This window comes from Benincasa hispida, chromosome 10 (assembly GCF_027475165.1).
Source record: "Benincasa hispida cultivar pf3 chromosome 10, pf3_genome.v1.1, whole genome shotgun sequence".
Lineage (NCBI taxonomy): Eukaryota > Viridiplantae > Streptophyta > Magnoliopsida > Cucurbitales > Cucurbitaceae > Benincasa > Benincasa hispida.
The window spans coordinates 7,461,960-7,489,498 of NC_143487.1; positions in this window are offsets into that span (position 1 = coordinate 7,461,960).

A 27,539-nucleotide genomic window follows, 5' to 3' on the forward strand; every position below is an offset into this window, starting at 1 on the left:
ATATCTATCATGATACAGATACACATCTATAATAGTCTTTTCAGTCTATCGTATTCTATCATAGATAGATAATGAAATTTTGTTATATTTGTAAATATTTTAGTTCACTTTTTTATATTTGAAAACAAGTAACAATAAAAAATAACAATATTTTAGATATCTAAAAATAAAATAATTTTATTTTCATTTAGTTATCATTTGGTTAATATTAAGTGAATGATTCACATAGAAATCATTACTAAATATTATGACAGTAAACATTAATAATATTTATTTGGATCACTCGTCAAAAGGGCAATAAATTATAATAACTATGTTTATAGCTCTCACATTTTTATTGTTTGCAAGCCCAACCTACATAGAAAGATACCAAATGTCGAAAATTCCCTCACTATTCTAAGAAATAATTCATACATTCAATTCACTTGATGGATATACTTGATAATGATGCACTTGATTGATATGCATAATATACTTGTCAATCATGTACTCGTTTATATTGTTGATAAATTTGATACACTTGACTGATATACTTAATAATGATGCACTTGACTATTATATTGCTAATAATTTTGCCAATCATGCACTCATTTATACTACTTATAAACTTGATGCACTTGACTAATATACTTGATATATTTGATGATGATACATTTGATTGATAAATTGCTAATAAACATGATAATGATTCACTCGTTTATATTATCGATGCACTTTACTGATATGTCAATTATAAACTTCAGATAATGATGCAGCCATTTATGCTTCTTATACACTTGACTGATATATTGTTGGTAAACTTGATAATAATGCACTCACTTATACTGATGATACCCTTGACCGATAGACTGATAATAAACTTGATAATGATGCACTTGTTTATAATGTTGAAAACACTTGACTAATGTATTGTTGATATATACTTGATAACGATACATTGATTTATATTGTTGATATACTTTATAATGATACATTGGTTTATAATATTGATACACTTAATTGATATGAACTATATTAAGTTTAGATTTTAAAAAATAAAAAATAAAAAAGTCTCCCAACTTTCTTCTTATTCACACACAACAGACTCTAGGAGTTGTACATGAGTTGAGTTTGGTTATATTGTGGATTTTTTTTTTTTTTTGGACTAGATTGGTTTGTTGGTTTGACAACTCAAAAGACCTAAATAGAATCTCTTGGATTAGGTTGTGATGGGTTATATGTTTTTTTATTAATTTAAAATACTTAAATTTGTTAATAACTGATGTTTAAAATCTCATAAAACTTGAATAATATTAAATACCAAAATATTCATGTTATCTATTACAAACAAAAACAAAAACAAACATTCTTAAAAGAAAAAATTCATCAATCCTAAAAGAAATATAAAAATTTTCACAGATAGAAAAAATGAACATTTTTAAATATAAAAAATATTTAAAAATATTTACATTTTATAGTAAAAAGTTTAAAAATACAAAAATACTTTTGGAACATTTTGTAATTTATATGAATTTCTCTAGAAAAAAATATAAAATTGATAAACTTTTATCAGCGTCTATCGGACTTCTATCCGCGTCTATCAGATTTTTGAATTTTTTTTTTTTTTTATTTATAAAACTATGTAAATGAGATTTTCTTTTAAGAAATTTAAATGAGACATTAGACTTTAACATCGTTAAAATAAATAATTACAAAAGTTGAAAATTAAACAGGATTGAAATATATCCATTTATTTTATATTGACTGTCCCCATACTCTTTTTTCTCTTTAAAAGTAATGCCATCTGGATCTTACTGGATTGGATCAAAATTAATTAATGATGGTATGTTATCTACCCAACTGTCATAAGCATTGAATTTGTTTTTAATAAAATATTTTAAAACGTCAACTGCTTAATAAAAAAAAATGCTAATATTGTCAGAAAAATATATATATAATAATACTTTTTTAAAAATATATAAGAATAATAACAATAATAATAATTAGTCATACTCACAAAGCAACTGTGAGCAACAATATCATTAATGTCATTTAATTTAATCAATTCCCTCATCTCTCCCATATCGTCTCATTAAAAATATAAATAAGAAATAAAATAATCAAATTTTGGCTGTCAAAATTGACTTAAAAACAAAAGTATTCTTATAAATATTATGATAATCGTTGTCCATTAGATGCTCATGTTTAGTATTTATTGACCATGTGTCGTGGCCTAATTTCACAAAGTGTCGTCCATGTGTCTCAACATTACGCATTATTAGTGTACATGTAATCTATCTCTTGAAGAGAAAATCAGCAGAATTTATGAAACATCAAGTGTTTCCTTTGACTTTGAAAGTATCTAGACTTAATGTTGTTTTTTTTTATTCATCTCTTTTTTCCTCGTAGTATATATTAACCTTCGTATAGTCCAATTGATGTTCTTATTATAGTTATTTTCTTTTAATGAAGAATCTTGGATTATTTTTATATATTGGGTGACTAAAAAATGAGTAAAGAAGATCTATGTCTGGTAGACAGTTCAACTACACATACAATACTTATAAATAGAAAATATTTTTTCAAACTGACAATGCTGGAAGAAAAAGTCAATACAATATTAGATTTTTTAAACCTAATCGAAGGGTTTGGAAAAGAAAATATTATATTTCCTAGAGAAACAAAATTTACAATTGACAATGCATTATTCTCTAGTCAATCAAAGAAAAATCTATTTAGTTTTAAAGATATACGTTGCAATGGTTATCATATTGAGACTGATAGAAAGAATAATATGAAGTATCTTTATATCATATCTACTGTCTCATATGAAAAACATATATTAGAAGACTTGCTAGCTTTATCTTCTAGATTATATTATACTCATATACGAGTAATTGAAACATATGCAACAATGAATCTGAAGTTCATGAATCCAGACATATTTACAATTTGGCATGAAAAATTAGGTCATCCATGGTCTATAATGATGAGAAGAATTATTGAGAATTCAAATGGACACCTATTGAAGAGCCAGACAGTTTTCAATCTAATGAATTATCACGTGATGCTTGTTCTCAAGGAAAATTGATAATAAGACCATCAACAATAAAATTGGGGATTGAACCACCTGCATTTTTATAACAAATTCATTGTAATATATGTGGACCTATTAACCCATCAAGTGAGCCAGTTAGATATTTATGATATTAATAGACTTATCTAGCAAATGGTCATACGTGTACTTATTATCAAGTTGAAATCTTACCCTTGCAAGATTATTTGCTCAAATAATTAAGTTAAGAGCACAATTTCCTAATTATACAATTAGGACCGTCGACTTGATAATGCTGGTAATTTATATCCTAAGCTTTTGATAGTTATTGTATGTCAATTGGGATGAGTGTTGAACATCCTGTAGCTCATGTTCATACACAAAATGATTTAGCATAATCATTCATAAAACGTTTGCAGTTAATTTCTAGACCATATTGATGAGAGCTAAGCTTCCTACATCTATATGGAGACATGCTATTTAACATACAGCGTCACTTGTACACATTAGGTCAGTATCTTATCATGAGTACTCACTATTACAATTAGTTTATGGCCACGAGCCAACTATTTCCCATTTGAGAATTTTTGGATGTGCAGTATATATTCCAGTTGCTCCATCATAACGTACTAAGATGGGTCTTCAAAGGAGGTTAGGAATATATATATTGGATATCATTCCCCATCAATCATCAAATATCTTGAACCCCTGATATGTGATGTATTTACTGCACGATTTGCTAATTATCATTTAAATAAGACAAAATTTCCAACATTAAGGGGAGAAATTAAAAAGTTGAAAAAAGAAATTACATTGAATGCATCGTTTTTGTCTCATTTAGATCCCCATACTAGGAGTGTGCAAGAACCGACGGAAACCGGTGAACTGGACGAACCTGACCAAATCGGCTGGTTTGGTTCGGTTTTATTAGAAAAAACTAACTGATGGTTCACTATGCAATAGAACGGCTAATTTGGTTCAGTCCATGGTTCACTACCTTAAAAAACTGATGAAAATCAAACCGAACCGACCCTATTATAGTAATATTTATTAAATAAGAAAACAGAAAAAACCCTAATCATTCATTCCATTAGCCCCAACCATCGATTCTACTCCCTCCCATTCATTCTTCCATCCAGCACGCAGTCGTCGATGTTCTAACCCTAGACTTCGACTACAAGCACACATTTGTTGATGTCGTTCGACGTTCGTCACGTTCCAGTCCTAGACGTTGATGCTTCACTCCAAGCACACAACTGTCGACATTGTTCGTCATGTTCCAGCCCTAGTTGTCGACTCCAAGTGAAAGTGTTTGCATTCATTCCGTCAACTCCAAGCGAAAACCCACGTTCATCCAGCCGCTGCTCAATCTCAGAGTCGTTCATCATTCATTCTTCTAGTCGCCGCTCGAAGTCGTACATGAAATCGCCGCTCGGAGTCTTTCATTCATCCGCCGCTTGGAGTCTTTCATCCAATCGCCGCTCGGAAGTTCCATTTTCGTTTTCATTTTGTCCAACTTCAAAGTTTCATCTTCCATCTCAGGTTTTGCTCTCCAAATTAATGGATCTATTGATTTTAATGTTTTTTATTTACAAAATTGGTTTAATTCTTTTTGTTGTTTTTGGTAGAAATTGTTTAGGGAAAAAACTGAGATTTTAGAATATCAATTTCTAGAAAATCGTTAATGTCATTTTTATTTTGTTAAACGGCTATTTTCTATTGAGGGTGTGACTGAAAATACAAGACCGATCACAAAGACAAATGATAAGATGAAGTCACCACCCAACTCGCCATCCATTGAAACAAGAGTGGTGGAGAAAAATAAGGCAACTACTACGAATAATACCTCCTGTGCGTGGAAACATTTTACAAAAGTTAAAGGTAAGTCTGATTTCCCTTGAGAAAAGCGCAATTATTGTGGTATTACCTATGCATGTGATACTTAAAATAATGGTACCACAAACATGTTAAAACATATTCGTACTAAGTGCAAAAAGTATCTAGGAAGAATAAATGACGCTAAACTACTATTTTTTGGAAAAAAAAAACAGAAAAGGAAGGAAGAGGAAGTTCTAGTTTGGTTGCTACAATTTTTAATGTCCAAAAATGTAGACTAGCACTTGCTAAATTTGTTATTGTTGAATAGATACCATTTAGGGTGGTTGAGTCAAAAGGATTTCATGGATATTCTAGTACTTTGCAACCTAAATTTATTATTTCGTCACGATGGACGGTTACAAGAGATTGTCTTGAACTTTACACGGATAAAAAAAAAAAAGTTGAAAGAATTTATTTCGAAGCAAGGGTGAAGGTTAGTTTGCCGACGGACACATGGACCTCAATTCAAAATGTTTGTTATATGGTTCTCGTAGCACACTCTGTGGATGATAATTGGAATTTACAAAAAAGAATTTTAAACTTTTGCTTGATTTCAAGTCATAAAGGAGAAACCATTGGAAAAAAATTTGAGAAATGTTTGTTGAATTGGGTGATAGATAATGTTTTGAGTGTGATGGTAGATAATGCTAGCTCCAATGATGTGACCATTGAATAGTTGAGAAGAAAACTGAGAAATTGGAATGGGACCATTTTAGATGGAGAATATTTGCATGTAAAATGTTGTGCTCATATTGTTAACCTCATTGTGAAGGATGCTTTGAAAGAACTCAATGATTCAATTGTTAAGATTCGACATGCAATTCGATATGTAAAATCTTCACCATCTAGACTAGCTACTTTTCAAAATTGTGTGAGAAATAAGAAAATAACTAGTAAAAATTCACTTTGTTTGGATATTCCTGCTAGATGGAATTCCACATATGTTATGTTAGATGTTGCTCAAAAATTTCAAAAGGCATTTGAAAGATTAGAAGGAGGACGAACAATATGCTTTGGAATTTTTGGAAAATGACAAGAAAAAAAAGGAAATGGTCCTATTATGAATGAAAATTGGGATAATGCACATGCTTTAATCAAGTTCTTGAAATTATTTCATGATGTTACTGTGCGAATTTCTGCTTCATTGACTGTAACATCAAATCTCTATTTCCATGAAATTTGTTTAATTCAACAATAAATTCAAGATTATTCAATATGTGATAGTCCTTTGTGTCTATCATGGCGAGAAGAATGGAAGCAAAATTTGATAAATATTGGATGGAAAATGATAGGATAAATCTTCTCTTGTATGTTGCTATTATTTTAGACCCTCGTCATAAGTTGGAATTTGTGATATTTATGCTTACGAATTTATATGATGAAGAGATGACAAATGAAATTGGAAAAAAAAATTGAAGATGTAATTAGAAGAATGTATAATGAGTATAAAAGTGTTGATAAGGAGGAAGATAATGCAACAAATCAAATTGAAAAATTGGAGAATTTGATGGAAGAACAATGATGATAAATCTCGAGTTGCTCACAATTATTATAGATTCGCTGAATACATGAGTAAAAACAATATTGAAGGAAGTAAGACCGAGTTCTATAAGTATATCATTGAGCCATGTGAAAAATCAAAGACTCTAAAAGTATCAGTTTATCCCCTCGTAGATCATCAATTTGACATCTTAACATGGTGGAAAGCAAATTATGAAAAGTACACGATTCTAGCAAAACTGGCTAAGGATATATTTTCCATTCCTATCTGAACTTTAGCTTCAGAGTCCGCTTTCAGCACAGGAGCTCAGGTTTTAAACTTATATTGGAGTATATTGTCTTAAAAACGGTTGAAACTCTTGTTTGTACACAAAATTGGATGTGTTCTGCACCAATTATACATAGAGATGAGACAATTGAGATAACAACCGATCGCATTGAAAAGCATTAGTCAGGTAATTTTTTTAATCGAAGTATACTTTTTAATATCTTTTTATTATTTTGAATGTAGTAAAATTGGCTTAGAAATGTGAATATTGTAAAAGTATCGCAAACACACCCACTGACCGCATTACGAGGGCAAAAAGAATGCCCAAACCTTTGTTTTCTAGGTAGCAGGTATCATCACATGTGACAATTGTTCATGAACAATAAGAGCAACACATTCTTAGGAATTTTTGAAATCGTATAGCTTTTTCTAACATACGGCTTGACAAATGGAACGTGGAGCAAAGTGGACATTCCCACAAGTCGCGACAAGAAAAACTTGTTGGGGTTTGTGCCCTAAAGTCTCGTGTCCTATAGTTTGTAAACAACTTTGTACGAACACTTATGATGTATATAATATGAATGATATTTACTTTACTACTTGACTTTGCATATTTAGATATTTTTTATTCTACCACAAACCAATAAACTTAATATCTCTAGTTGTCTTTATGTAACTTAAGCATTTATGTAGTGACATACAAGTGGACATGTTTAAGTGCAAAAATAATCTGTAGTATATGGATATAGGAGGGAAACCATATCCTGGTAACACTACGGACGCGACTCGCTTTGTGGAATTGATGTTGTGACTTCTCATAGATGGTCTGATCCTGATCATTCGTGTAATGGACATGTGAGCGGGCACGTCCTATATAAAGAGTTGGTATAAGACTTGACCTCGAAGTGCTAATGTCTTGTCATATAACTCTGTTCATAGGTAACGTCTACCTACGGCGTTTACCACATGATGGAGTCCTCTTGGTGGTTAAAGACCCGGTTCGCTTGTGAAGCGATTTGCTCAGCTGAATTATGTAACTAGATTGTTTTCTCATTCCGGTTTTATTTTGGTTCATCCCGGTCCATTAATCCATGGTTTTATACATGTGATGTTTATATATATATATATTCTCAGTCATATGGTATGCACATATAGATAAATCCCACCTTAGGTCATGTATATTTTTTTTATTATAAGTTTTATGATTTAGTGAAGCATGATTTAATTTACATAAGTGCATGCTCATGCATCATATAATATAAGGGTTATATTTATGTATGCTTTATTTATTTAACATTATATTTATAAGCGTTATCAATACTTCGTTATGTGAGATGAGTGTTTTAGTTGTTTATTTTATAAATGGTTATAAAATTAAATTAGAACTAAAATAATTAGTAAAAGATTAATATGTAGCAAGTCTATTTATAAAAGACCTTTTGTCGAAGGCAGATACTGTCTAGGCTGAGGTATTTAAGATGACGGCAATGGAACATCCCAACCTGGGAACCTACCTGAAAAGGTAATTTAGATAGATTTGATGCATGCATGCATGCAAATTAAGGCCAGACCATTAAAGAGTTTAATGTGACTACTTGATTTTTTTTTTTTTTTAATTTCAAAGACAAAAGTTGTTTTTTATCAAACTTAATAAATGACTTAGATCATCATCAGTAGCCGGATCGTCTAGGTTAATTAACTCCTAGGTAGAACATTCAGTGGGAGGTTCTTGGGGTATTTGATGCTTCATTTTCACCTCTCGCATTTCTCCCTCATAGTCCACACCGTGAGATCTACCCTCGGCCTTGAGGCACCTTTGGCGTGTCCCCCTAACAGATGGTGTTTGGGTAGGTCAATATCAAGGTGGATGGAGAGAGTGTTCATAGTAAGTGGGAGCGGGAAGTGCGACAGCTGGTGACATAAATTAGTGAACGCAATATGCGATGCATGTCTTAGGTTATGCATTTATACTCATGCATCGGTGGTCATGCGTTGGAATGGAATGTATGTGTTGATCTCAATGTGATGACCATGCATTCCTGTCACAAGTTTTCTTGCGCTCTCGCCAAATATAACGAGAACGCAAGTTTCTCAAGTGATCCGAGGTCAAACTCAGGGACTTGTAGCTAAATGGTATGCGATGATGTGTATGCGACGAATAAATAAAAGAATGATGAGGGTGATAAGCTAAGCACTACTCCTACTCCTAACTAACAGAAAAATCATTGGAAGTATGAATGAGAGGTAGAGACACGACAACTGTTGACGCGTAGTAAAATGCATGGAAAAATAGATAAAATGTGAGGATGTCTTCACTGCAACACTAAGCTTGATTGCAAAGGCAACCCCAGCCAATGTAAGCTATGCGATCATGCTATATATACTTGACGTTGACGCATGCGATGAATATGCGATAGTGTCGAGAAGCCTATTTCTAAGCCTCTATATGACCGCATACCACCATAACGTACTTAAAGGGTGCATACATTGTGTAGTAGTAAACAGAGCTTATCTTTAAGTTCCCCATTCTTGCTTATGCGATCCAATCCGCTTTCTCAAGTCTTAGATTTAGTTTTTAGACTACTCTCCCAAGTATGCCTAAATGATGAATGATGCGCTCATAAGACAAGGTAATCGCATAAACCTGGCTGATGTATGATTATTCCTATCTCTAATGAACACTTGCTTACATTGCTTAATGCGACCAACCACTTACCCTCCCGGGCAATTAGTTGCTGTTGGTTCTACTCATAGACAAGCGTTGCGTCCGCTTATAGACAAGCGTTGCTACAACTTCACACTAAGCAAATAAGGTTTTCTCACAACACTCGCACAATGCACACCTCCCGGTGGTTTGCTACATGCTTCGTATTCCTATGTCGCATGATTAAGTACGCGATACTCTAACAGTCTCACTAAATGATGCAATGAAAGTTAAGGATACTAAATAAATGAAGATGTAGACGAAGTCGAAGGAAAATATAGAAATGTATTGATCACAAAATGTATTAATTCCTTAAGCCAAAATGTAATACAATACAAGGAACGGAGAGAAAGGAAGGGCTAGCTGGAAGCAATGTCTTGCCTCCAGTAGATGTGTGTCAAGGCTGCCGGTGGTGCCATGGATGGGCAGTGGAGCAACTCTCTTAAGCTCTAACTCCGATGAAGGCTCCGGTCATCACTCGGAATGATTAAAGTGGATGAAGAACTCTCAAGCTATCTTCTCACGCTTTGATGGATCACAAGGATCTGCCCTAAGGCAGAGAGCCTCAGGCGAAAAACCTTGGATGATTTGAAATTCTACTCATTGGCTTCTATTTATAGAGCTTGATCGTCGACAATATTTATGGACCTGCTCTGAATCTGACACTCGCGGCGCGATGATTCTTTTCTGGATCTCTGCTGCTAACGGCGTGGTAGGTGAAATGTAAACATCACCTTTTGATAACCCCAATGTATACATTCATGTTTGCATTCCATCAACCTTGCAGGCGTGGTAGGTGAAATGTAAACATCACCCTTCTATTATGGTCATCATTATGTAGGTGCAACCTCTCTTGATGACTACATTCGCTTGATGGTTACAACTTCTATGCGATGGACGCATGTGGTTAATGGCCGCAACATCCATACGATGGATGCATGCAGTAGATGGGTGCAACATCCATGCGTCGAGCGTATGCGATCGTCTCCGCAGTAGCCTGGCTTCTGTGCGATCGATTTCTGTGGTTGTTACAAAAATAAACAATTGAACGCATAATAATGCATAATAGTGGGTTAGCTGAGATTCTTAATGCCGATTGACGCAAACTCGTTTTCTCATGAATTCCTAATATATTCGCTGCATATATTACTTGACAGCTCTCATAATTCTAAATAAAAGGCCTATAATGACATGCATTTCTGCCCGTCATCAACATCATATCCCTCGGTCTCCCTCATTGGATTGAATAAAGTTTCTGAGTATCGCCTCGTGGCACCCTAGGTTTGTCCCTCTATAGAATGGTTGTTTTGTGCATTTCTTTATTTGATCTCCTGTAAGAGGATAAGGTTACTTAGTCTCTTGTCCTAATCTGCTTTTTTTCCCTATGGTGAGCACATTAGGGCAGGACTCTAGGCCGAAAACGAGGGGTTACACTTACGCAGGATTGTTAAGGGTTAACTATTCTGGACCAAAAAAAGTTGGCTATTAGGTTTAATTCCAAGAGTTGGTTCTGCATATGGTTGAAAATGTCTCATCCCAGTGAAGGGACATCCGATCACTTCACCGGTGACGTTTGTCCTGCCTCATTGGGGCATCATTGCAAAATAGAAGTCTTTTCACTTAGGGTACTTGAATCTGTTTTGCTAAAATTAATTGGTTAATTAAAAAATGTGGATTTTGCAAAGTCTTATAAAAGGTTATTCGTTTTTTTCAGCAACGGTTTGTAATGGCATCAGCCACTATCAATTTACTTAGCGCCGAAAAACTAAATGGCCAAAACTATTCAAGTTGGAAATATATGCTCAAGACGATACTCATCATCGAGGATCTGAAGTTTGTCCTTACGGAGGAATGTCCTTCTATTCCATCTCAGGACGCTACTCGAAATGTTCGAGCGACATATGAGCGTTGGACACGGGCAAACGAGAAGGTCCAAGCCTATATTCTGGCCAGTCTTAGTGATGTGTTGGCCAAGAAATACGAGTCCATGGTCTCAGCTCGTGAGATCATGGAGTCCCTACAGGGAATATTCGGACAGCCATCTGGACAGCTCAAGCATGAGGCTCTGAAACACATCTTCAGCTCCAAAATAGAGGAAGGCACCTCTGTTCGTGAACACGTGCTGAATATGATGGTCCACTTTAACGTGGCGGAGATGAATGGATCTAAAATCGATGAGGACAATCAGGTTAGCATTATCCTGCATTCATTACGGGCGAGTTTCCTCCACTTTTTTAGCAATGCGATTCTTAACAAAGTGTACTACTCCTTTACCACTCTCCTCAACGAGTTGCAAATTTACCAATCCTTACTGAAAAGTAAGGAGAAAAAGAGAGGTGAGACAAATGTTGTCTCGTTCTCTAAAAAGTTCTATCGAGGTTCGACCTCAGGAACAAAGTCTGCACTTTCAAGTTCTAACTCTGGAAAGGGGAAGAAGAAGAAGGGTGGTAAAGGGAAAGGGAATACGTTTGCTAACCCGCCACCTGTCGCCCAGAAGAAGCGTCCACCGCCGGTTGAAAAAGGAAAATGTTTCCAATGTAACCAAGACGGACACTGGAAGAGGAATTGTCCTCGTTATCTTAAGGAAAAGAAGGTTGCCAAGGCTAAGACCAAGGTAGACAAAAGTAAATATGATTTGCTTGTATTAGAAACGTGTTTAATAGAGATGATGATTCTACTTGGATAGTAGATTCGGGCACCACTAATCATGTATATTCTTCTTTTTCAGGGGATTAGATCTTGGCGACAGTTGGAGGCTGGTGAGATGACGATGCGAGTATGCACCGGGTACGTCGTCTCAACTGTGGCAGTGGGAGACATCCAAATTACTTTACAGAATAGGTTTCCTATATTAAAAGATGTCTTTGTAGTCCTGAACTAAAAAGGAACCTTATTTCTATAAAATGTCTGTTACAATACAATTACACTATTTCTTTTAAATTGAATAAAGTGTTTATTCGTAAGGATGGTGTTGAAATTTGTACAGCTAAACTAGAAAATAACTTGTATGTGCTAAGACCTTTAGCCTTAAATTCCCTCCATAACATAGAGATGTTTAAATCTGTCGTAACTCAATCTAAACGCCAATGAGTTTTTCCAAAAAAAAAAAATGGCCGACTTTGGCACATTCGATTAGGGCACATCAATCTCAGTAGGATTGAGAGATGGGTGAAGAATGGCCTTCTAAGCGAGTTAGAGGAAAATTATTTACCAGTGTGCGAATCTTACCTTGAAGGTAAGATGACTAAACGACCTTTTATTGGAAAAGGTTATCGAGCCCTAAGAGCCTCTTGAATTAGTACATTCTGACCTTTGTGGTTCTATGAATGTGCAAGCTCGAGGAGGCTATGAGTACTTTATTAGTTTTACTGATGATTACTCGAGATATGGTTATGTCTATCTGATGCAATGAAAGTCTGAATCTTTTGAAAAGTTCAAATTATTTAAGGCCAAAGTTGAGAATGCTTTGGATAGGCGAATAAAAACACTTCGATCAGATTGAGATGGAGAGTTTTTGGATTCTGAGTTCCAAGAATATTTGTTAGAACATGGAATCGTTTTCCAACTCTCAGCATCGCGTAAACTCAGCAAAATGGTGTAGCAGAGAGGAGAAATAGAACCTTGTTAGACATAGTTCGTTCAATGATGAGTTACGTTTCCTTACCGGACTTGTTTTGAGGTTTCACAGTGGAGACTGCGGTATACATTCTCAGCTACGTTCCTTCTAAGAGTGTTGCAAGAACACCTTTGGAGTTGTGGAATGGGCGTAAAGCTAGTTTACGTCACTTCCGGATATGAGGTTACCCAACATATGTGCTTGAGGCAAATCCCAAGAAGTTGGAATCATGATCGAGGTTGTGCCTCTTTGTAGGCTACCCCAAAGGTACATGAGGAAGTTACTTTTATGATCCATCCGAAAAAAGGTGTTTGTTTCCATGAACGCTACTTTCCTGGAGGAGGATCATATAAGAGAGCACAATCCACGTAGTAAAGTCGTGTTAAATGAGCTTTCCAAAGAAACTACTAAAACTTCAACAAGAGTTATTAAAGGACCTGCTTCATCAACCAGAATTGTTGATGATAGTTCATCTTGTAGGTCGGTTCCACCTCAAGAGTTGAGGGAACCTCGATGCAATGGGAGGGTTACAACCCGCTTAATCGCTATCTGGGTTTCACGGAAATCCTTGCTATGGTAGCAGATGGCGGCATTGAGGATCCGTTGTCCTATGAAAAGGAAATGGAGGATATTGACTGGGATGAATGGGTCAAATCCATGAATCTCAAGATGGAGTCGATGTACTTCAACTCGGTATGGGATCTTGTAGATCAGCCTGATGGGGTAAGACCTATAGGTTGTAAATGGATCTACAAGCGCAAATGGGGTGTTGATAGGAAGGTGCAAACCTTCAACGCTCGACTTGTGGCAAAGGATTATACCCAGGTAGAGGGAGTCAACTATGAGGAGCATTTCTCACCTGTTTCCAAGTTAAAGTCGATTCGCATCCTCCTGTCCAATGCAACTTATAATTATGAGATTTGGCAAATGGATGTCAAGACGGTTTTTCTGAATGGCAATCTTGAGGAGACCATTTACATGGTGTAACCCAAAGGATTCATTGCCCAAGGTTAAGAGCAAAAAGTTTGCAAACTGAATCGATCTATTTATGGGTTGAAGCAGGCATCTCAATCTTGGAATATTCAGTTTGATGTTGCGATAAAATTGTATGGCTTTGACCAAAACATTTATGAAACTTGTGTTTACAAAAAAATAGTCAACAATTCAGTAACTTTCTTAGTATTGTATGTAGACGATATACAACTCATTAGGAATGATGTAAGTCTATTGATTGCAGTTAAGAACTGACGAGCGACCCAATTCCAAATGAAAGATTTGGGAGAGGCTCGGTTTGTTCTGGGTATACAGATCTTTTGAGATTGTAAGAACAAAGTGCTAACGCTATCTCAAGCATCATATATTGACAAAATCTTGCTCAAATACTTGATGCAGAACTCCAAAAAGAGCCTACTACCATTCAGGCATGGAGTCACTTTGTCTAAAGATATGTGTCCAAAGGCACCTCAAAAGGTTGAGAACATGAGATAGGTCACATATGCATATGTCGTTGGCAGTTTAATGTATGAGATGCTCTGCGCTAGGCCAAACATCTGCTATGCTGTGGGAATAGTCAGTAGATATCATTCTAACCCAGGCCAAGGTCATTGGACCGCAGTTAAGAACATCCTCAAGTATCTTAGAGCATGGGGGACTACATGCTCATGTATGGGTCTCGAGATTTGATCCTTACTAGATACACGGATTCTGACTTTTAGACTGATAAAAACTCTCGAAAGTCCACTTCAGGGTCAGTATTTACTCTTAATGGAGGAGTTGTAGTGTAGCGGAGCACTAAGTAGGGGTGCATCGCCAACTCCACGATGGAGGCCGAGTATGTAGCGACTTGTGAAGCTTCAAAAGAGGTCGTCTAGCTCAAAAAGTTCTTGACAGAGCTGGAAGTTGTTCCAGATATGTTTAGGCCCATCACCCTATATTGTGACAATAGTGGTGCTGTGGCAAACTCCAAGGAGCCCAGAAGTCATAGGCATGGCAAACACATAGAGCGAAAGTATCATCTAATCCACGAGATAGTGCATCGAGGAGATGTGATCGTCACGAAGATCGCCTTGGAGCAAAATGTTGTTGATTGATTTATGAAGGTTCTCACGGCTACAGTGTTTGAAGGTCACCTTCAGAGCATGGGTCTACGAGACTGCCCGCGACTGGACTAGGGCAAGTGGGAGACTTTGTTGCACTGGGTTTTTATGCCCTAGTTTATTGTTTTGTGTATGTTTACTTGTACTCTACACTTCGCTTTAGAACAAGTGGGAGATTGTTGGGGTTTGTGCTCTAAAGTCTCGTGTCCTATAGTTTGTTAATAACTTTGTACGAACATTTGTGATGTATAATATAAATAATATTTACTTCACTACTTGACTTTGCACATTTGAATGTTTTTTGTTTTACCACAAACCAATAAACTTAATATCCCTGGTTGTCTTTATGTAACTTAAGCATGTATGAAGTGACATACAAGTGGATCATGTCTTAAGTGACAACAAAAATAGTCTGTAGTATATAGATATAGGAGGGAAACCTTATCCTGGTAACATTACGGATGCGGCCCACTTTGTGGAATTGTTACAAATGTAGTGATTTGTCACAGATGATCTGATCCTGATCATTCGTATAGTGGACATGTGAGAGGGGGCGTCCTATACAAAGAGTTTTTATAAGACTCGTCCTCGAAGTATTAATGTCTTGTCATATAACTCCACTCATGACTGAGACTTCACTTCACTAGAATGACCATAGGTAACATGACCTCAATCCTGAGTGAGTTGGGAACTCTTGCCATTGAGGGCGGCCCTTTGATTTGCATGGGTGCAAGTGGCTAGAGTGCTGACTCAAACCTACCATTTTGAGGATTCGTCTGATTTGGGAGCTGGGAACTTAGCTTCACAAGATGGAGTCACTTCTTCCCCAAAGTAGGGGTAAGTAGATAGATTACTCTCTTAAGGGTTGATCCTGGGGCTTGAATGATGTGGTGTCATGCACCTTTTCATGGCCCGAGAGGTGTTCACACATAGTAGGACTATGTTGTATTGTTCATTAGAGGGATTAGTGGTACTTAAGGAGGAAGATGTAATTACACGGGAAAAACGGTAAATTGACCTGTTTTAATTATGAACATCTGTGAAGGGTCATCGTACTGATGGTTGGTTATATCCAATGGACATAGAAATATATCTATGGCAAGAAGATTTCAACTGTCAGTCTTTAGTGGAATGCTTGGCAGTTAAGGGATGGTGGATATCGTGACTAAAGAGTTGTCAGCTATTCACGTACCGTTGGAGCTTCGATCCATAGGTCCATAAGGTCCTCTTGGTAGCTTGGATATAAGTTGAAAGTCAATTTTGGGTCAGTTTGAAATGTTCAAATTGACAAGAGGGAGTTCGATTATATATGATATAATTAACTTCATGTATAAGATATATTAATTTGGAGGAAATTGGATATAAATATGATTTATATCTAGTAGAGAAAAATATTATAATTAATATATGATATTAATTTATATGTTATGAATATGATAAGATCACATTCATTGAACGCTTATAAAGGAAATGGGACGGTGTCTCTTCTATTCTAAATAACGGTTAAGTGCATTGAAAGATCACTTTGAGATGCATAAATCGCTAACGGTGTGTTAAGCATGGAGGTGCGAACATTTTGTTAAAGAAAGTGTCATTGTTTAAAAAATCAATGCCTATACGATAGTGCCTGCAGGATCACTTACATATACGATATTGCTAAACGATCACTTACCGATTACACCTTCGCATGCTATTAACTAAACGATCGTTTACCTTTTCCTAAGCGATCGTTTAGCTCCTGATATTTACTAAACGATCGTATAGACGATCGCTTAGTTTTTCCTACACGATCATTTAGACAATCGCTCACCCTTTTCCTACACGATTGTTTATACGATCGCTTACCTTTTCCTATACGATTGTTTAGATGATTGCTTACTTTTTCCTACACGATCGTATACTTCACCTAAATGATCAAGCATCTTGTCTATGCGATAGACGACCTCATCTCCCACTTGCTTGATCGTTGTGTACGGTCTCTCTTCCTCTTTCCCTCTACCAAATTCGAACAAAGCCCACACTTTGGATTCTCACTCTAAGAATACTGAGGGTGCTGAGTGGTAGTGTCATCTCCATTTCCTTTTGTCCGAGTGGTGATTGTTCGAGGTAGACGGTTGGTTTTAGACTCGCTGTGAAGAAGAAATCTTCATCTAGTATGATCTCTTGATCTCTTTATCATTATGAATGCATATTAATATGTTTTGAATGTATATGTGGTAATTCTATCACAATGAATTGGAAAGATCCGCTTCCCCTCGTAGGTACTCTTGAATAAGATTTCCTTCAAAACTAACTTTTTAGAGCGGGACCATTGAAGAAAAAGGCGCTAAAATCTACAAATAGCAACACTCAACACAAAGAACTGAGGTGAGAAAAAGAGGAGGAAAAATAGCAAAAAGAAGTTATGTGCAAGGAACCCACTTCTCCAAAGAACTCTCTTGAGAAGGAAGTTCTCCACCTCATTCCTCCACTCATCCAACGCACCGGCAAGCAAGCAGCTCCGATCGGGATCCGTGCCAAGACATTAACCATATAGCTCTCGACTGTTCTTACTTTCTGTTCATCATTTGTTATTCATTTTCTGTATATCATTCATATCTCTGTAACAAACGTTTTACCAATTAATATCACCGTCATGTTCATGTTCATCTCTTTGTTTACCATTATGCATTCATCATTCATTTCTTTCACCATGACTCACTAAACTTCTAGGGTGTGGGGGAAGGACTGAGAGAGTGAGTCAATCCATGTTGAAGATGTCAACTAAGTTTATTTAACGTATGCTCAATGGCATTTCCACATGCGAGAGCAAAAGTGAAGATGTTAATCCACCTCTCAAAAGAAGGTTGATAGAATACGTTAACTAAAGCAAGAAACATTTCTAGAGATGGAAACAACCTTGCGTTTGGAAATGTTTGTCCCTGATTATCATAGAAATATGGTGACACAAGCGATCATCGAGAGGTGTAAGCCAAGGGAAGACAGAACCTTAGTTGCACCCTTAACAGGAATGACAAACTCGCGATAATCTTTTCCCTTAACCCGTTTCACCCTACATTTCTATCCACAAGACTTGCCATCACATTCATTCCTGCACACCTTGCACAATTTCAGCTTTACTTGTTAGCTGTTTGTTCATTTACCATCGCATTTTACTCTCTAGCACTTCACAATCATAATTTGCTTACGATTGCACATATCACCTCATTGTCGCACGAACATCGCAAATCCCCGTGTTCGACCTTGGATCATTCTGAGAAACTCGCGGTGGAATTATACTTGGCTTCATCGTGAAAAAACTTATGACATGCATAATATTATCTGAACGCATCAATTGGTATTTTACAACAAATTCTAAGACATCGCATATCATTTTTGCATTGGCGTAACCGAAAGAACACATTCTCATCGCTCAACTTTTCTAAACAATCGCTTAGCGCACCGAGTTTTTCTAAACGATCGCTTCGTGCACCAAATTTTCCTGAATGATCACTTACTCTTTACTAAACGAACGTTTAGTTAAACCTACATGATCATATACCTTTTTCTAAGAGACAAGCACCCGACTATACGATAATCACATACTATCTCCCACTTGCTTGTGGTTCTACACGATCGCCCCTTTCCTCCTTCTTCTACCAATTCCATCAAAGTCCACTCTTTGGATTCTTACTTCAAGAATACCAAGGGCTTCAAGTGGTGGTGTCATCCTCGATTGTTACTTGTTCGTGCGCTGCCGTTCGTGGTGCTAGTAGCCGACTGATTGCTAAGCGATAAGGCCAGTAGAGGAATCGCTTCCGCTAAGATAATCTTCAATTGGTACGTTTACTCAATCTGTTGTATTTTATTTGTCAAAGCATGCCTATAACTAATGTTAAATTGCATACATGTTTGTTAGAATATGAGTGTGGTAATTTGGTCGCAATGAAATAGGAAAGATCTGAACCCGCTCATGGATACTCTTATTTAAGAGTTCCTTAAAAAATGACTAAAAGATCTTTTTTTGGAAAATATTTTAGAGCCAAAGAACCCTTGGAGCTGGTATATTCAGACTTTTGCGGTCCTTTGAATGTTAGTTAGAGGAGAGTATGAATATTTCCTCAGTTTCATTGATGAGTATTCCAGGTATGGTCATATTTACCTGATTAACCAAAAGTCTGAAACATTTGAAAAGTTGAAAGGTGATAACGGGCAAAAATGCACGTTATTACAATGCTAAGTTATAAAACAATGCAGGATTACGATAGTAAAAATATACAATATTGCGTTCAAAAGCATTAAGTTCACAACATTGCAATTGCATGCGTCCATCGCATTAAAACAACTAACTTATGTATTTTATACAGGAAAATGCGTTGACGCAAGGTGAAAATGTGATCCAAAGAAATTAACGTTCGAGCGCATTAAGAAATTGCGACTGTAAGGCTATGCAATTGTTTGCGCTCACAAAAATATGCTCAAGAAGGTGGCCACATAGAGCCGGCGCATCAAGGTGTGCGCATCTGGGTGAAAGCTTTATAAATCACGATGGGACAGAAAGCTGATGATGGTCGATTCCGAATTAAGTTGACAAGTCGTTAACGATCTACTGTAGCAAGTACACTCAATTTTTCAATGACAAATATTTGACGCATCAGACAGAGAATTAATGCCATCAGTGCAATCATAAGAGAGAAAAAGCTCTTCACCTTGAAGCTCTATAAATACCGGAGGCCATCTTCGTTGAAGAGTTCGCTCAGTTTACAGAATTTACCATATAGATAGGAGTAGCCTTTTCATAATTTTTCTTTTACTTAGAAGGCAGAAGCGAGTGAAGGGAGATTACATCGAGAGATCATCCTAGTTAACTCGGAAGAGTGTCGGGAGTGTCAAAATCAGAGAGAGGGATAATTCTTGTGGAAGTAGGAACATCTTTTGGGCAGAATAGAGATAACAGTGTAAAAGTTTTGGGAAGCAAGATATTGCTACCAGGCTCTCTACCCTTATTTTCCATTGTCATTTTATACTCTGAACTTATTTATATAAATGGAAATTGCATCTTTATATCTGTTCACTCTCTGTTCATTACACATGAGTAGCTAAATCTGTTGAATGGGTTGAGAAGCACTTAGCTTGCATAACCTGGGATCTTCATTCTATGCGATTCTCTTGTATTATGTATACGTCATTCGTCCATTAGAGATACTGGGGAGGGTAGTCTAAGGATAGAATCTAGACTTGAAAAGTTAGATTAGAATCTAGGCTCGGGAGAGTCAGATTAGAATCGCATAGTTAAGAGATAGAAGCTTAGGAATAAGCTCTGATTGCTATTAACGCATCACATGCATCCTAGAGATAGGTTATGATTGTATGCGGTTACCTTGTCCTTGTGTGCATCTTCCATCATTGCATAGGCAAGAAGTAAAGACTTAAGAATAAGCTCTATAGACATTATCGCATTAATCGCATGCGTTCTAAAATTAGGAGCCATCGCATTTGCATTGGAAAATGACTTGCTATCACATGAGTGTAGCATGATCGCATAGCTTGAATGCATTCTTGAGAACGCTAGCTAAAGACCTTCTCAACCCCTTCCTCTGTATACTCAGTGTATCTGTCACATAATTACTCTTTTCTCGAATTCGCCACATACTTTTTATACCTTAAACAACAAACCAACGAAACCATTGATTTAATTGTTACCACAAGTGATCTAAAATTACCATTGCATATTGTTCTCCTTAGTCCTTGTGTTCGACCCTGGGCTTACTAGGCAACTTAGTAGGATTTATACTTGAGTTTTACTGAGAAAACTTACTTGCTCAACGCATATTCCACCATCGCATTCTACTCCATTATTCCATTACATAACAACACGCATCAAGTTTTTGGCGCTATTGCCGGGGACTTCGACAATACATTGTGCTAATGGTAATTTTCTGATTTTCTTTGCAGCTTTCAATCTCTGGCGAATTACGACTCAGAGATTGAAAGAATAATGATGAAGATTGAGAGACAGCCTCCAACAACAACAATAAGAGAAAGATAACATGGCGAAACAACCAGGAAATGGAGCACCAAATGAAAATAATGTCATGGCGAATCCCATCCTATTGGCAAACGACCGCAATAGGCCCATTCGAGACTATGCGTCACCCAACCTCTACAATTTCTCCCCAGGAATCATAAGGCCCGCGCTTGACAGATCGAGATTTGAAATGGATCCAGTGATGCTGCGGACAGTTTGGTGGTAGGCATGGCGAGGATCCACACGCCCACCTCCGGACTTTCATCGAGATCTGCAACATTTTTGTGTTCCCTAACATCTCCACTGAGGAGGTTCGACTAACTTTGTTTCCATTTTCGTTGTGTGACCAGGCATAGAAATGGGTTTATTCTCTTGAGTCGGGGGAGATTACCTCACGGGAGTAAGTAGTAGAGAAGTTTATGAAGAAGTACTTCCCTCCGATGGAGAATGCCAGAAGAAGGAAGTTAATCATCAATTTTGAACAGGATATCGACGAATCGCTCAATGATGCTCGAGCGAGGTTTAAGAGGCTGGTAAGAGATTGCCCGCATAACAGGTTACCAGACTGTTTACAAATAGAGATTTTTTATCACGGATTAAACCCTACATCGCAGACGGCTGCCAATGCGGTAGCAGCTAGAAGTCTGCTGGATAAAACTTATGATGAGGCCAAGAATATCCTTGATCGCATTTCTAAAAACCATGAAAACTGAGAGAAAGCGATCAAAGATTGAGAATCAATGACAGTAACACGAATAACGGGGCCATCGCATCTCTTCAGATTTAAATGACTGCAATGATGAACTTGATACAGGGAATCACAATCAATACCTCAGCAACGCATAGTGGGCAAGTGAACGCAATCTACCAGACGACCGTAAGTTGTGCTACTTGCGATAAATGAAACTCAATGAAAGAATGCCCGCGAAACCCACGGTCAGTCTATTTTGTGAAGAATAATCCATTTTCTAACACGTATAACCCTTGGTGGAGAAACCACCCTAACTTCACGTGAAAAAATCAACAACAAATTTTTCAATTAGTGGCGCAAAAAGAAAGGCCACCTAGATTTTTCCCGCGAACCAACGATCCAACGAATAATCAAGCCAGCAGTTCACAGGCGTTGCAATCTTTCTCTTTGGAGAGTTTGTTGAAGAAATACATTGAAAAGAACGAAATAGTGCTTTAAAACCAAGCGTTGTCTATCCACAACCTGGAAATTCAGATAGGCCAGATTGTGGGCGAACTCAAGAATAGACCGCAAGGGGCCCTACCGAGTTCAGCGGAACTCCCATGCAACCTGGGTATACGGGAAAGAAGCAATGTCAAGTTATGACGTTGTGGAGCGAAAAGACTGTGACAGGGGAGAAGAAGAAGCCTAACTGGACTGCTTCAATTGCGTTGGAACTAGAGATTGCAATGACTTGAGGAGAAATAGAAGAAAAAGAGGCGATCGAGCTAGAGATTGAGTCCACCTCGAAGTCGAAAGAACAAGGGACCGTGAGAATACAGCTGCTACCATTTCCTCAGAGACTCAAAAAGAAGAAAAATTATGAGGTGCAGTATCAACGCTTCATGAATATATTAAAACAGTTGCATATTAATATTTCGTTCACTGAAGCAATTGAGAATATGCCCGCATATGTGAAGTTTCTAAAGGATATGGTGACCAAGAAGAGAGGCATTGGTAAGTTCGGAATGGTGGCTTTGACACAGAGTTCAAAATCTATAATCCCACAAAAAATGTGCGACCCTGGGAGTTTCACTATACCTTGCTCTATTGGAAGGTTATACATCGGTCAAGCGCTATGTGATCTCGGGGCCAACATCAACTTGATGCCCCTGTCAATTTTCAAGCAGCTGAATGTGGGGCAACTTGTGCCCACAACAGTGACTCTCCAATTAGCGGATAGATCTCTTGTGCACCCAGAGGGGAAGGTGAAGGTTGTTCTAGTTACAATCGACAAATTTATATTACCAGCAGACTTCATCATCTTGGACTACGAAGTAGACAAAGATGTGCCATTATCTTGGGGCGACCATTTTTATCTACTAATCGCGCTCAGATTGATGTGTACAAAGGAGAGATCATGCTGAGCATGAATGGACAGAAGCACAAGTTTGACATTATCCAAACCATAAAGTATCATGATGAAGAAGACCTCGATGAATCCGACGATGAACCAAGTTTGAATGATGAAGAGAAGCCTGAAGATGAAAATGAAGATGAGGATATGATCGCATCCACGTAGCATGCAATGCGATCACAGAAAAAACAACCAAGGAAGATAAGATGATCGCATCCCAAGAAGACAAGCTGACAACAAACAAAGAAAGAAAAACAACAAAACCATCCTTCGAACAACCACTAATAATAAAGTTGAAGACCCTTCCTAACCACCTGAAGTATGCGTTTCTAGGGCAGAATGAAAAGCTACCTGTAATCATTTCCTCTGTACTTAATGAAGACAAAGAAAATGCGCTACTGAGCAATCTAAGAAAGTATGTAAAAGCAATTGGTTGGAGCTCGTAGACATGAGAGGAATCAGCCCCGTATACTGAATGCATAGGATTCGTCTCAAAGAGGATCACAAAGGATCGATCAAACATCAGCGCAAACTCAACCCTGTGATGAAGGAGGTCGTAAAGAAGGAGATAATCGAATGGTTAGACACGGGCATCATCTATCCAATAGCCGACAGCACGCCCCCATGCAATGCGTATCAAAGAAAGAAGGGATGACGGTAGTCCCTAATGCAAATAACAAACTAATACCACAAAGTACCATCACGGGATGACAGATTTGTATGGATTACCGCAAATTAAATGCGACAACAAAGAAGGATCATTTCCTTTTGCCTTTTATCGACCAAATGCTAGATCGCTTAGCTGGAAATGACTTCTATTGCTTCTTGGATGGGTATGCCGACTATAACCAGATCATGATTGCTCCGGAAGATCAAGAAAAACCATATTCACCTACCCTTATGGAACATTTGCGTTTCGACGCATGCCGTTTGGCCTCTGCAATGCGCCGAGCACTTTCCAAAGATGTATGATGGCCATCTTTTCCGAATATCTCGAAGACTCTATAGAAATATTCATGGACGACTTCTCTGTGTATGGGCAAACATACAAAGTCTGTCTTAACAACCTGGAGAAGATATTTAAAAGATGCGAAGAGACGAACCTCGTGCTTAATTGGGAGAAATGCCACTTCATGGTGAAGGAAGACATTGTGCTGAGGCACAAGGTCTCCAAGGATGGGTTGGGGGTGGACAAGGAAAAATTAGAAATGATTGAAAATCTCCCACCTCCAACGAATGTAAAGGCTGTCAGGAGCTTCTTGGGACATATTGGATTTTATAGACGTTTTGTCAAAGACTTTTCAAAGATTACACGACCACTGAGTGTGTTGATGGAGGCAGATAGAAAGTTTGACTTCGATGACTAATTCCTCAACACATTCATGATTTTGAAGAATGCATTAACGACCGCACCTATGTTGATTACACCAGACAGGACACAACCCTTTGAATTAATGTGCGACACAAGCGGTTATGCGATGGGAGCAGTGCTGGTGCAGAAGAGAAAAACGATGCTACATCTCATCGTATATGTGAGTAAAACCATGAATCCTGCTCAAACAAACTACACCACCATAGAAAAAGAATTGTTGGCAGTGATATTTGCATTAGAGAAATTCAGAGCGTATTTGCTGGGACTAAAGTACTCATTCACACTAACCACTCGGCGATAAAATATTTGATGATAAAGAAAGATGCGAAGCCGAGATTGATTAGATGGGTTCTCCTCCTCCAAGAATTCGATATGGAAATCATTGATCGCAAGGGGACGGAGAACCAGGTTGCGGACCATTTATCCAAATTAGAAAATCCAGAAGTTGACCGTAACCAGTCAGGTGAGCGCAACCTTCCCAGACGAGCAACTATTTAAGATTGAAGAATTGTCATGGTATGCAGACGTGGTAAATTTTCTGGTTTGCGAGCAATTTCCCAAAGATTATACCGACCATCAAAAGAGGCGGCTCAGACATGAATGCAGATCATATTATTGGGATGAGCCAAATCTGTATAAGAAGGGGTCAGACTAGATCTTGCACCTATGCGTTCCAGATGCTACTCACCAATGCATATTATCATAGTGTCATGACTCGCCATATGGAGGGCACTTTGGAGGCCAGCGCACAACAACGAAAGTATTACAAAGTGGGTACTATTGGCCAACACTATTCAAGGATGCAAGACACTACGTGATGAAGTGTGACCGGTGCCGACGCACGGGTAATATTTCATGGAAACATGCAATGCCCATGAACATCATTTCAGAACTTGAATTGTTCGACGTCTGGGGTATTGACTTCATAGGACCATTTCCACCATTGAATGGTCACAAATATATTTTGTTACCCGTCAACTACGTTTCCAAGTGGGTAGAAGCGGTAGCATGCACCGCAAGCGATGCGATGGTAGTCTCCAAATTCCTAAAGAAAAATATTTTCACTCGTTTTGGCACTCCACGTGCCATAATAAGTGATGAAGGCTCCCACTTTGTCAATCACATAATCAACAACTTGCTGCTCAAATATAATATCCTCCATAAAGTGGTCACCGTATACCATCCACAGATGAATGGTCAGGCTGAAGTGTCCAACTGGGAAATCAAGTTGATATTGGAGAAAGTGGTAAAGCCTTCACGAAAAGATTGGGCAACAAAGCTGGACGATGCGTTGTGGGCATACAGAACTGCCTATAAGACACCTATAGGCATGTCTCCATATGCGTTGGTATTTGGTAAAGCATGTCATTTACCACTTGAACTGGAGCACAAAGCGCTGTGGGCGGTGAAAAAGTTTGGCTTTAACTTAAAGGCAACATGGGAAGCAAGGAAACTCTAATTGGTCGAGCTTGATAAGTGGAAAACGCAAGCTTATGAGAATGCTAAAATTTACAAAGAACGAGCAAAACTTTGGCATGACAAATAGCTATGCGGAAAGAATCTCCATGTCGGACAAAAAGTCTTACTTTTTAATTTGTGGCTACGGCTCTTTCCCGGCAAATTAAAGTCACACTGATCCGGACCCTTTATAATCAAAGAAATATACCCGCATGGTGTAGTTGAACTGATTAATGAGGAAGGGACCCGCACATTCAAGGTTAATGGGAAAAGAGTCAAGACATATTACAGGGATGATTTTCATCGGGAAAAGACCTCTGTAGACCTGAGAAATCCAGAATGAAGAAAAATCGAGTGGCCCCTGTGTTGGCATGCAACAGAAAATCATCAGGGGCGCAAGTCTTTTGGAATATCCTTTTCTTACCAATAATTAATGAACTCTCACTACTCCTCTTTTAACTGTTATCGTATTTTTATCTTAAAAAAAGGGCAAAAAAAATTGTTAACTTTGTTGCCGTTTTCATTATTTGACCCTCTTAATGTTTTATTTGCAATGATCGTGGTGAACGATTGCGGAGGCGCTACATGAAAGACGCAATTAGCTCATTCTGCCACCGCAATCAAAAGAGAGCAGTTCGCCACAAAGAAGGATGCATTCACACATAATGCGGGCAACAACGCAAATTTGGTGGTTGTATCTTTCCTTGATTTATTTATGTCAAATTTTGCACTATCGCATCACATTTTAACTTTGATCATTTTAGCATCGTATCCTCTTTGGTCGGCGCAATCACTTAACATTGATTAATTTAGTAAGTCACCGCATTATTTCTCTTTGCCAATTATGATTTCAATGATGAAACACATGCCTCTATTTGTTCATATATGCTAGAGTCAACTTATTTTTAAGACAGTCATCTCATGAAATATTTCTAGAAGTTAATGGTCTGCTAGCTTTCTTTCAAACTGACTTTTTACGAAACTTCCTAAGAGCATCACATGACTTCTTTCAATCTTTTAACAATGGGACATTGCTACGTTTTAAATTTGAGGGTGCGGTATTCATTTTCAACCTTGCTATTTTTAGGTTAAAAAAAAACATAACGTGGGGGCAAGCCAAAATGATTTTTAGACTGAGAAAGAGCGTCTTGCTTGTAGTTGGATGTCCGCATGACACACATGGGGGCAACTACGCACAAATAAATGATCGCAACTCTACTGCGAAATGGGCATGAGTTTAGACTGAGAAAGAGCGCCTTGCTTGTAGTTTGATGTTCGTATGACACACGTGGGGGCAAGCCAAAACGAAAGCTAGGCATTTGGATCAGCACAAGGTCAAAAGAAAAAAAAATGTCTAAAATAAGGATTAAAATCATTTGAAAACACCCTATTTGGAAATTTTTTTTTTTTTTTTTTTATGAAATAAATCATGCGATGCCCTGGAATCTAGTAAAGTCTTTTTTAAGGTTAAACTTGTGATCCTTAAATTTTAGAAATATTTTAAGAGGCCTAGATAAAA